The sequence below is a fragment of the Falco naumanni genome, chromosome 2, assembly GCF_017639655.2.
Source record: "Falco naumanni isolate bFalNau1 chromosome 2, bFalNau1.pat, whole genome shotgun sequence".
Taxonomy (NCBI): Eukaryota; Metazoa; Chordata; class Aves; order Falconiformes; family Falconidae; genus Falco; species Falco naumanni.
The window spans coordinates 68,650,708-68,662,862 of NC_054055.1; the positions used below are offsets into that span (position 1 = coordinate 68,650,708).

Here is a 12,155-nt window from a genome sequence, read left to right on the forward strand (position 1 = left end):
TCCCAGCAGTGGCTGCCCCACAGGTGTAGCCTGCAGTGCACAGGGGTGTACGGCCACAGGGCAGGCAAGTTAAAGTGGTACCTGACTTCTGGTTCTTCCAGTCTCTGCCATGCTTTGTGCTGTTGACATTCCTCCAACAGTTTTTAAGGAGAAAAGTGAGTCATGTTTAATTTTCTCTGTCCTAATAGAGAGGAACCATACTTTTTCCACCAGTTACTGCATTATTGCTCTCTCTGGTGTGGCTCTGATTTAGTGCTGGATGAAGCTCAAAAGGAGGATTAGTGTAGATATACTCCCATATGCTTGGATGCATTTCTGAACTGTGTCTGTACCATCCTCACTGCTTTTGATGGAAAAAGCTGGGCTATAAACCTGATGAGAACAGGCTTCCATGCAAGATGTTTAGTATTTCCTGCTTCCATTTGGGCCAGGAATACAGCACATCCAGCCCCCTTTGGCCCTGCAGCTCTTGGTCACGGGCTTGCCTGAAATGCAGAAAATCACAGCAGCAGAAAACGAATGGGGGAATAAAAGGAAGTTTTTATCTACTTTAATAAAGGCTAGATTAGGGTTTAGTTCCAGCTTTGACTAAAACTTTGCAGGGGGATGGGCACAGGTAGAATGTTTTTATTTTAATGGAATTGGTTTATCCACCTTTTACATGGTTGCACTGGAGTGCAAGCCCATTTTTACAGTCCTGAGTAAAAGAACCTGTGCTGCTTTTTAAAAGCTGCACCTTCTGGGAAAACTAGGGCTGGCTGTAGGACCCTGACTGTGTTGCATTCAAGCAAATTGGGAGTACAAGGGAGAAAGAAGAACAGAAAGAGTGAAAGAAGGAGAGAGGGAGGCTTTCCTAAAGATAAGCTGCTACAGTGAGTCATATTACTCCTTGGTGTCACACATGGGGGCTTCACTATACCAAATACCTAGTCATCATCAAATTGTTTAATAGTCAAACACCAAGCCACACTGAACTTAATCCCAAAACTGCTGTTCTGCTGCCATTTGGGGGCTTTCTTCTTTCTTCTTTGTTTTTTTTAAAAGAATTTCCTTTTAGTACTGTAATCAGATGGTCATTTTTGCTGATTATTCTCTCCATTACAAGGGTTTCTGAGTTTATGAATGAAAGGCTATGTTTTCTCAACCAAATCCTCCACTCCTCAGTCTATTAACAAACTAATGTTAACTTCCCAGTTTTGACTGAAACGACAGTCTCTGTGAGCTGGATGCTTGAGGAGTCCAAGCTAGCTAGGTAAAGAAACACCTTTTTCACATGCCCCGGTCTGGCTCCTGCGTTGCCCCACAAGTTTCTATCAGCACAAAGGCTGACATTGTCTGTAAGGAGCAACTCAGATTACGGCCCCTTCCAGCTGCATTGCCCCTGACCCGAGTCCTGCCCCGGGCTGCCCACACTCTGCCCTCCCCATATGCGTGGAGACTTCAGCTACAGCCCGCTGCCTGCCAATGTTGAGTCTGGTCTTTAAGGGTGGCCTTGGATGCGTTTTGAAAGGCAGCGCAGATGCTCTGTGGGGATAACATGGAATGATTATTTTAGGGCAGATTTTCCCCTAAAAAAAAAAATAGTTCTACATGCACGCAGTTTGATCTTCACACAAAGGATTTATATAAGAACTCACTTCTCTCTGTCAGTTATGAAAAAAAAAAAGCATGCTGGTGGGATTTAGGGAAGTGTGCAGGCTAGAGGATAGCAGCAGACAAAAGGGAGTTTTTTCTTCTAAGAACATCTGCACAGCTGGAGCTCTGGCAGCACTGCGGTTAGAAAGCCTAGGTGTTGCCTGGCCAGGGCAAGGGACGATGTCTGTTTGGCACCCTCCTGACAGGCAAATTTGGCCAACAGTTCTTAGAGCAGTCCTCAGCCCCATCCCCTGCCGTGTATACACAGAGGTACATGCATTATTTTGCCATCAAATGCCTGTTCTTGGGAATCTGCCACCCTGGAGGTAAGCTGCATGTAAATGGTCTAAGGGCAAGGATGTGAGAAGAAACTGTGATTCCTTTCCATGGTAAAGTAGATGTAAAATAGGTACAAAGTTCGCTGGGTCTGTCAGGAATAGAATTGCCGCAGTGCCTCTAGACCAGCACAAACCCAACATCCTGACTCCTAGATGCCCTGCAAAAATGTGCCTACAGCTCAGGGTAGAGAGACTTAACAATAGGTCTGCTAGAGAAACAGCTCTTGCAGCCTAGCAAGGGCCCAGCAGGATAGGAAACATTTGGCACCTGCACCCCCAAAAGTCTTCCTAAGGTTGGGTCAGCACCTACGAGTGGAGCACTGGCTAACTCTGTCCAGTCTGTGTTGTGCTGTGAAGGAAATGTGCATGTGAGACTGAAGTTGCTCAGATTTCTGTCTGTCTCAGGCTGGCCCCATTCAGCTATCTCTGTCCTTCCCAGGGAGTGAGTCCCAAATCCAAAGACAGATCCTAACAATACAACCTCTGTGCTTGCCTTTAATATAGCATGATTCTTAAAACTGAATATAAGCAGGGATGAGGCTTTAGATCTTCCTCAAATCTTAGTGTAACTTCGAGGTTGTCAGGCAGTATTGAAGTGAGAGATCTGGAATAGGAAAATTAGTGAACACAAAAGTCATGATATTTACTCAGTTTATGCATTTTCTCTCTTTTTTTTCCCATAAAACCTGCATAACTGGCGTGTAATTGTTTTGCTAAGTGAGCCTTGAAAGCAAAAGTCTTGATAGCTGTCACATATCTTCTTTGTAGTACAGTGTGTTGTCCTTAGAAGCTAATCAGTAGAACTTGCTCAGAAGAACTTAATCAGCAGAACTGAGCATATTGTCAGTGCTTAACAAATAATAAATTATAATAATAACAGCCGTTCCTTTTGACACAACTATCAAACTTTTGCTTTATTTCCAGGAGTGCCTTACTTGCCTCTAGTTAGGATTTAATACCTACTACATCTCTGCTTACTGTGGTTGAGAGGATGGGTGATACAACCTAACAGGGTGGAAGTACTGGTTGAAATGAAATTTTGACAAACAGCAGAAAAAGAAACCCAAGAAAGTTATTGGGCTGTTCCTTTTCACTTACTGGTGTTGCTTATAAGACTTAAAAATTGGATTCAAGAATAGATTTGATCTGTTAGATTGTTAAAATGTGAAACATTGTGCTTATAAGTTAATAGAATCACATATGAATTTCCTGGTAGTCTCTTTTTTAAAAGACAGACTCATCAGGATTTCCTTGCAGAAAGGTGAATGTATCCAGAAGCACATCTATTGTTATTAATTATTTTTATTATAAGGAGCTTGGATAGCTTGGAGAGTTGTTAACATATCTGGGGCTATCACTTCTTTGTCACCACTGTAATTTGTCCTGGACTGGGAGTTACTGACAATCATTTCATTTTCTGATTGTTTGGTAGTTTATATGCAACTAGTTGGTGGGTTTTATTCACTTTCAACAAGACATATATCCACATTATAAAGGAAGCCACCGTGTCAGCTCTGAGCTGACAATAATTGTCACAGGCTTAAATGGAACTGTGTCAATTTATCCCGGTTGAGGATCTGACCAATGATCACAACTGGCATTAATTAGCAGATGTGTTATCGGACTCCATGGAGATGGCCTGGGTTGAGTGACAATAGAGGTGCTCAGCCACCGTGGCCAGTGGAGCTGTGCCAGTTTGGCAGCTGATGGCACGGTACCCAGTGCCAGCAGGTGGATAGTCCAGGTCACCCATGATGGAGGCATGGTGGTGGCTTCTGCTGCCAGGCCCCACGCAGAAGGAGTCCCAGAGCACAGGGCAGCCGGTTGTATTAAAACACAAGCAACGTAAGGCACCTGGGAGAGGAGGAGGCGGGGAGGGAAGAGGGGGAGGATGCTCCAGCGCTGAACTGACTCATCCTTGGAGCCGGGTATGCATGAGAGATTGCGCTGTTAGTGCAAAGTGAAAGCCACCGGCAAATGTGCTGGGGCTCTGGCTTCCCGAGTGCACCATCTGAACGGACACTGTAATGCCAGTTGCATGCATGTGACAGAAGGGTGGGGGAGACAGCTCTAAAAAAAGGGGATCCTAAAGAGCAGCAGGATTTTGCAATGGCAGCTACTTTCACCCACAGTGCTGTTATGGCTGTAAACCAGGGGTTTGGACCATGAGTAGGGAAGTGTCTTGAGCAGGTCATGTGGGTGAATGAAGAGCAGGAACGTGACAAATTTGAGAGGCTGCACCTTCACCAGGAGAAATAAAGGACATACTGTCCTCCCTTTGCATTCATCTGAGTGCAGAGTGGGTTAAAACCAAGCCAATAACCTGTGCAGATCCTTCTTGCTCAACAGCAGCCACCCCATATCCTTTTTCATGCCCACTTGTCACCACAGGATGGTGGAAAGGAACAAGCTGCCAAGTTAATGGTGTGAGACCTTTGTAAAGATTTCTGGTCTCAACATTCACAGGACAAACTTGGACCCCCGGTAGCTCAGGGAGTAATCTTTTCAGCAACTGACACAGTTTCAAAATTGGCTCAAGTTAACTGACCCCATGCTTTTTGGTGCACTGGGAAAAAAATTCTTTTCACTGTGAGATCTTTTCGGTGTAACCCAGGAAAGGAAAACAGCAGAATAGTGAGTTAAACAGTACTGGGAATGGAGAGGTCTGTGGGCTGGTCCCAGGCCTCTGACCCAGCTTATGGGAAGATGCAGACTATCTGAGGAAGGTGAGACAGTAACCACCACCCTCAAATCCTGTCACCCTTTCGGCACACTTCTCACACCGTTTTAAGCAAGATATGAAAAGATGTTTAGGCACCTATTTGCTGTGACAAATCTGGGTCCCTCTCTGAATAGCCATCTCTGGGCCCAAAGCCACAAGAGGATACGACTGAGACGCCTGTGGGATATAGATGTCCAAGTCCAGGATCCCAATCCACATCCCCCCTAAGTTCATCACCCACATTTTTGCTAATAAAGGTCTTAGGACATCTAAAATCCTTCTTCTGCTCATGCCCCTTGGCCAGACAGTCACGAACTCAGCTGAGCTGAACTTCTCAGAAGCTAATCCTGATTCACCTCCTCAAACCATGCATTGCTTTGCCTGCATGTCCACAGAGTGATCTGGCAAAACACATGTAACACGTGCTCAGAACTGAGCAGTACACTAAGTACAGCCGCTGCCTTCACTCTCACTGAGGGTAAATGCCCTCAAAGTCCACCTGGGCTTCAAGAGGTTCTTATCTCTTATCTACAAAAAGAGCAGGAACCGTAGCCAGGAATCTACAAGCTAAAAGTCCGTGGGGGAAGGTATTTTCCGCACTTTCTGCAGAAGTGGTGCCGATATGCATAAGGTTCTCTGGGAGGAGTTTGAGGCAATAAGGTGGAGTATAAGATACCTACTCCAGCCCTCCTCTGCTGAATTATCTTGCTCTGCACTTAGATGTTTTGGATTGGTACAAGGCAGAGGATCTTATTTGGTATACTCATTGCTGCGTAAGGTGTTTCTAAAATATTGGCTTCACAGCCTAATGAAAATACAGTGATTTTTCAGAAAAATCAGTAGAACACATCCTCAAAGGATATACAGACGTGATGATTATTAGAGTTTTAATTAAAATATCAGGTAGAATAAGTATTATGGTGTGTTATCATTTCTAAGATAACAACAGAATAAAGGTGCCCATTTCTTTCTTGAGTGCAATTTTCTAAATGAAAAAGTAAACATTAATATCTTCAGAGATCTTACTGATCTTGTACGATAATTTAGAAAAATATCTCTATTAGGGATAGTTATGTATGCTTTTTGTTGGAAATGCAATCACAGGATATGCACATAGCTGCAATCTGTAGACAGATTAAGTAAATTAAATCACTCAATGTCTTTTTTCAATAGCTCTAAAGTTAAAAGTAATTTGCAAAGAAAATACTCAGTTTCAATTGGTTTGTAATATCTGTTAATGATCTTTGGAAAAATTTCTGATAACATGCAGGAATTCCCTCAGGGACAGGGTTGTGAATAAGTGGATTTTTTTAAGTTGGAGATGTCATTAGCTAGTGATTTCTTTGAAGTAAAAAGCTGTTATGGAATAAATTGCAGAGGTATACAAGTGAACAGGACAATCATTTTTATGAATAATATACATTTTTTCTACTGTGCTTTCTGCCCCCCAAAGAAATAATTTACAATCTAAGTTGCCATTACAAACACCCTGGAATCACAACTGTGTGTGCATTTTGTGCTTACTTTATGTACATGCTCCATCTTTATGTGAAAGCACAGATTGCTGGTGTAAAACTGCTAGTGTAAGGAGCTGATTTGCTCCTTTTAATGTTGGTTTTTTTTCTGTTCTTCCATCCCAGTAGATAACTTTTCTAACCTGCAATGCTGAAACAGCTTCCCATAACTGAAATGACTCCAGCACAGCTATTCCCTAGAAGACATCCTCCCTGATTTCTTGTGGGGCCTGTAAGATGACTGAAGTTGTAGGTAAGTGTGATCACGGAAAAAAAGGGCTTCTGTTCTTTTGGTACCTTGTTAGCATTAAGAACTTTTTAACAGTTCAGAGATGAACCAGGTGTCTATCATGTGTCACTACAATACGGCAACATTTCTCAGGGCAAGTGAGATCTCCTGGTCTCTGTCCCATCTGAAGCAGAAAAGAGTGCCGGGGCACCACAGAGTGCATGTGCCCACGGGGAACATTGCCCTGCTTCAGAGGTTCAGCTGTACCATTTGGCCACAGGCAGCTGAGGATGGGCCATATGTCTCCGTAGGCTCCTGTGGGTGGGTCTGTTTCTACACAGGGACTGGGGACACTCTGAAGGGATGCTGGTCTGGGTGATGTGGCAGTAGGGCTCCAGGGTGTGCTGTCACACGGACCAAAAAAGAAGGCTAGCTGCAGCCATTGGGCCTTTGGTTTCCTCACCTTCCTCCAAACCTCTTTAGCCCAAGATTGTATTGACCTTGGTCTGCTGTAAGGCACACCGTGCTAGCGTGAATATGACTGTTGCCTCCAGGGTTCCCACACAGGGTTGGAGAAAATTTGTCTGGCTCTAGAAAGAGACATGAACAGCCACCAGTCTGAAAAGCCTCCTAGTGTTTCCTCTGAAGGCCTATGTAGGAATCCATACCTTCCCTGATAATCCATCAGCAGGTCAGACAGCCCCTCATTTCCCATACACAGATGTTCAGTGATGCTCTGCAATTGCTCTGAGTGTTCCTGGCTGCTCCTTAGCGTTCACTGGCCCTGGTCAATCCTAAGATGCCTTGACTTTGACAGAGGCCAATACTAGACAATATGGAAGGAGACTTTCCCTCCTCACTGCGTGTTTAACAGTGTAACAGTTAACCACGTATGAAGATGCCTTCCTGACCCTGTCTATTGACTGACATATGCCAAGAACCATGGGGATGATTAGCATGCTAGAAAAACTCACAGATTTTTTGAAGGCTAGGAGCAGCCAGTGTTATAACCTAACCTGATCTTCTGCGTATTACATGCTACTGAATTGAACCCAATCTGAATTTTGTGTGAAGATTTGCTTTTATGGCTAAAAATGCCTCCCCATTTATAAATATGATGCTGTTTCTCTCAGTACTATCCAGGCAGCAGCAAGTTCCATTAACTGTATAGAGTTTAGAAAAACAATACCTCTTCTCCATTTGAAATTTGATACATCTTTGTTTCACCTTGCAGGATAGGAAAGGTTTTTTGTTTTGTTTTTTTTATTTTCCCTTTGCTGCTAATTAGGTTGGAAGATCATGAGGACAACATGTTATTTATATTATAGTCATGGTTAAGTAGAGCTCTGATGAAGCCTGGGGATCCCATCACACAAAGTGAGGGACACTGTGCAAGTCCTTTGGGGCTGGGACTATTTGAATAGACAAATGGCACTTTTTCAAGGAAGCTGAGTGATTTAACTGGAAAGATTGTCACGCAGGTCAATGGATTTGTACCTCTGAATCACCTATGCTTTTCTGAAAAACTCATGCAAAGTTTGAAAGAAGGGTATGGAAAAGCGAAGTTTCTAAAACAGACTAAAAAATGAGTTTGGGATATAGTCAGCAAAGGAAAAAAGTTGTTGCTAATATGTAGCTCTGTGTCCTGTCCACTATCCATAGGTCACATTAACCTCCAGTGGCTGAAAGTCCTCAAAGAGAACAGCGTACACTGATGAAAGTATCTGCAATGATGTCTGCTTCATGCAAGGGCCCAAAGCCTTCCAGAAGAACTGCTAGGGTCCAAGGACATCTTCTAGATTATCTCAGGCAACAGCTCTTGTTCCAAGTTTATGGAAAGGGTTCATGTATGATTTGCAGTCCTATGAGGGTGAATGTTCTCTGAGAGACAAGCTGGTGCTTGTGTTCTTTATCTCTTCTCAAGAAATTTTCCATCCTTTTGACTTTTATCATTTTTGTTGCCATTCTCTGGACTTGTTCTTTTTCTACTTCCTTTCTTCAGGGATGAGGTGACCAAACTTGAAGACAGTATTCAAAGTGAGGATGTGCCACTGATTTATATAATAGCATTATAATATTTCCCATATTATTCTCTAAAACTCTTTTCTTCGTACAAACCCCATAAGATTCTTTTTAATTCTTTGAACTGCAGTGCCTTTTAACATCTGTAGTTTACTCTGATCAGATTTCGACAAAGGAATAAAAGGCTCCATTTTTCACATAGAATTTTATTTATTGTTTGAACTTTAGAGGAGAAATTGGTTAACTTACAATTTAAAATTCTTGGCAATGTAGACCATTGGGCAAAGATTTAATTATCAGCCCTTCCATACTTTCTGTAGAAATGTGTGAGGCTGAAAGTTGGTACAAGGTCTTGGCTAAATAGACTTGTCTTTTGTTTTACAAACACAGCCAAAGACTTAATTTAGAGCTGTCAGCATCCCCAAAGATGTCAGAAATGTCTTTCACCTGTACCTCCTTCCCAATGAAACATGCTGGGGCCGTGTATTTACATGTCGTTCAACCAGGACCACAGACACGTGCAAGCAGTACCCGAGTTCTGTGGTGTCCTCTTCGCTGTACTGCACACCTCCACCCCAGCTCAGGGAAGACCCCTTTGAAAATGAGGTGCTTGGTAACTGCAGAGGGTGAGGATGTCACTCGCATGTCACAGCCGGGTGTTATGCCTTCCTCAGGGTTTTAGAAAAGGCCCAGGGAAAACAGTTATGTCTCTTCTATTGCCCAAGACACTTCCTGCAGCTACTGCCTTTCCTTAGAGTTACCAATCCAAGTGCTGACCCTGCCTGACCCTACTTATCTTGTAAAAGCTGACAAGATCACAGCCTGAAGCAGTATAGCCACAGGCTTAATACTGGCTACCAAAATGTCTGTTTAGTATTTTCAAGAAATGCTGCTCTAAAGATTTACAATACTAGCTGCTAGATATATGGACAACACCAACACACAGCCCTGACCCCTGAACATTCAGCCTCACTTACACAGAAATTTGTGCCTCTCAAGGGGCCAACACAGAGCTGCCACAAAACAGTGATTCCCTATGTGCAAGTGAGCTGGAATTTAAGCATCGTGTGATGAGATACACTCAGATATTGGGTAAAAGTGTTTGAAAACAGAATTCATTGTTAGTTGCCTTCATCAGTTGCATTTCTGCTTTAGCAATAGAAAGAGCTCTGCCATTTCTGTGTAATATATATATTTTAGTTTAGTGTAGAGAATTGTCTTCATTCTGCCTTGACCAAGGCAGTTTTTCGTCAAAAGTTATTCTTAGATAACGGTAAGTTTCTTCCTGAGCAAACATTTTAGATACACTGTATGAAAGCAAACACGCATTTACTCAGATACCTCTAAGGATAAACACAGTTTTAAATATTCAAGAAATATTAAGGGACCGATCTAGTTTAGTTGTATATACATCCATACACAACATACATTAATAGTTCTTGCAGGAGTGGTGGTGTTTTTTAGTTTTTTTTTTTCCTTTTCTTTTTAGAACAGCAAAGACATGGAAAAGGTCCTATTGCTCCTGTTGGAAACTTCTGCTGACTGCAGCATGAGTTGGATTGGGCCCAGAGAAACTAAATACACACAAGTAACAATGAGTTGGCCATACAAGCAAGGAAAATCACAGATAACAGGTGCACACAAATTAGCAGTGTACCTTTTAGGTCATCCAGTACAGCTCCCTGACACCATGAGATTGTTTCCTATGGCATATTTTCGGTTGTTTTGTGTGCCTAGATTAAATGTCCTAAGTGATGCCATGTCCCTAGGGAGAGATTGTGCTGTCTAGAGTATCTTGTTGTCAGAAGTTTTTTTTTTTCCTTTCTTAACATCATCATATTTCTCCTAGTAATGTCCGTTTGCAAATCTCCTTCTTTTCCTTCATTGATGCTATTTTCCTTCAATATCTTTTAACTAGCGTGATGTTGTGTTTAGTTAACATTAAGCCAACCCATAGCTATTTAGCTCATTTAATCTTCCCTAACAAATCAGTCCTTTCAGTCTCCTGGTTAATCTTCCTCTCCTCTTGTCACACTCCTGCCTGTCAGTATCTTTTTTAGTTATGAGATTTTAAAGATGTGATGCATTTCTCTGAACTAATGACAGATCTGGTATAGAGCTGAGTGTCCTCAATGTCTTCTCACTGGAAAACCCTCATGACGTGCCCAGGGGAAAGCTGCCAGCACTCTGGAGAGACACACAGGTAGAGTATCCTGCTCAAACCGCTTCCTTGGTGCCACTTATTCTATGGGCCAACAAAAACCTATAGAAACACTTAACCTAGTAGATCAAAAACCAAATACATGCCATTATGGATTTATTTTACTTCTCACAATGGTAGGAGATAGGGTAGCACAGATAAAAAGATCTTTGTTGCTGTTGTTGAGATTTTCTAACTCTTGGTCAGGGACATTACAGTCTAAAATTATGGAAGATGTCACCTTCCATAACTATATCTGAGTACAGAGAGAGTACACTGTAGAAAGTAATTATATACGTAGTCACAAGCCTAGCTGTTCACTTCAGGCAATAAATTCTGATCAACAAACAACACTTCTTTAGTGCTAAATGAGATCTTGGTTGTAATTGAATGTCTTTACCTTTGTGTTCTGTTGGATTGGAGGAATATCATTTTAATCTGCTCTCTTTAAATTTTCATTAAGGAACGTTTCAGCTACCTGCAGCCTCATCTGATGATGTTTAATGATACCAGCTAGCTCGGTCTGCCATGCACCAGCAGGGGCTTCTTTAAATTGGTCAACTTTATGGAACATTGTTTTCAAGTTTAATGTACTTGGAATCAACCTTTAAAAATAATGGTATCTTTAAAGACAGTTTATATATGTAGTGCACATACATGCATGCATTTGTATGTGCATATGTGTGTATGCATATATATGCGTAAATGCATACATGTGTACAGAAACACTGATCCTGTTCACCTCCTTGAAATCATTACAGCTAGTATTAACATAAATGTGCTGTTAAATTGGCAGTGTTATACATTCTTGTTGGAGTTTACTTCTGTAACATAAAATCAGAAAGATAAGCTGTGAAACTCATGCAGCTGATGACATAATGCTAGGATCTCGTGATGCTGAATCTCATATTTCTAGGAGTGTGGGATGGATGTTCCTTGCTGAAATAATTATACTGCCTATTCCAATATACGTTTCCTTGTTTTCATGTGGGCACTGAGATGTCCAAACCATTAAATGTATATGGTATGAGTCCTGTGTTCCTTTTTTATTCTAAAGAAGGCATTCACTTTCTACGGTTGTTTTATTGTATAATAAAGCCAATTACTCTAAGAATCTGCGATGAACATAGCAATAATATGTGACAATATGCATATTTACATTTAATAATGATGTCCAAATGTACATATGTGCATATAAATATGCATATATGTATATACAAATACACATAGAGAGACATATACACAAATTAAATGGAACCAATTAGAATGTGGCATAAACAGTTTCAAAGCTTACCTGTTATGGCTGTGTGAAGGGATAATTTGAGCTACAAAGACATGCAAGAAAGCATAGCTCAGTACACTCCATTGGCTCGTTCCCATTATGCTCAACAGCGACAGGCTGTATGCTAAGATGGGGTACCAGCAGACATCCGTAATGACAGCTGGTTCAAAACAGAGCTTTCAAAATAGTGCAACACCCCTAACTTCCTTCCAA

The 12,155-nt window shown here is 41.9% G+C and overlaps 1 long non-coding RNA gene across 2 annotated transcripts in view; it reads left to right on the plus strand.

The window, feature by feature from the left end:
* LOC121083866 overlaps nt 1–11,688 on the plus strand; it is a 29,855-nt gene extending 18,167 nt beyond the window's left edge. The window contains exons 4-5 of one of the 2 annotated variants that reach the window (XR_005826509.1): nt 6,336–6,462; nt 8,101–11,688. This is a non-coding gene — a long non-coding RNA (uncharacterized LOC121083866). The remainder of the gene's footprint in view (nt 1–6,335; nt 6,463–8,100) is intronic. The other variant, XR_005826510.1, reaches the window with a different exon arrangement.
* The last annotated feature ends 467 nt before the right edge of the window (nt 11,689–12,155 follow it).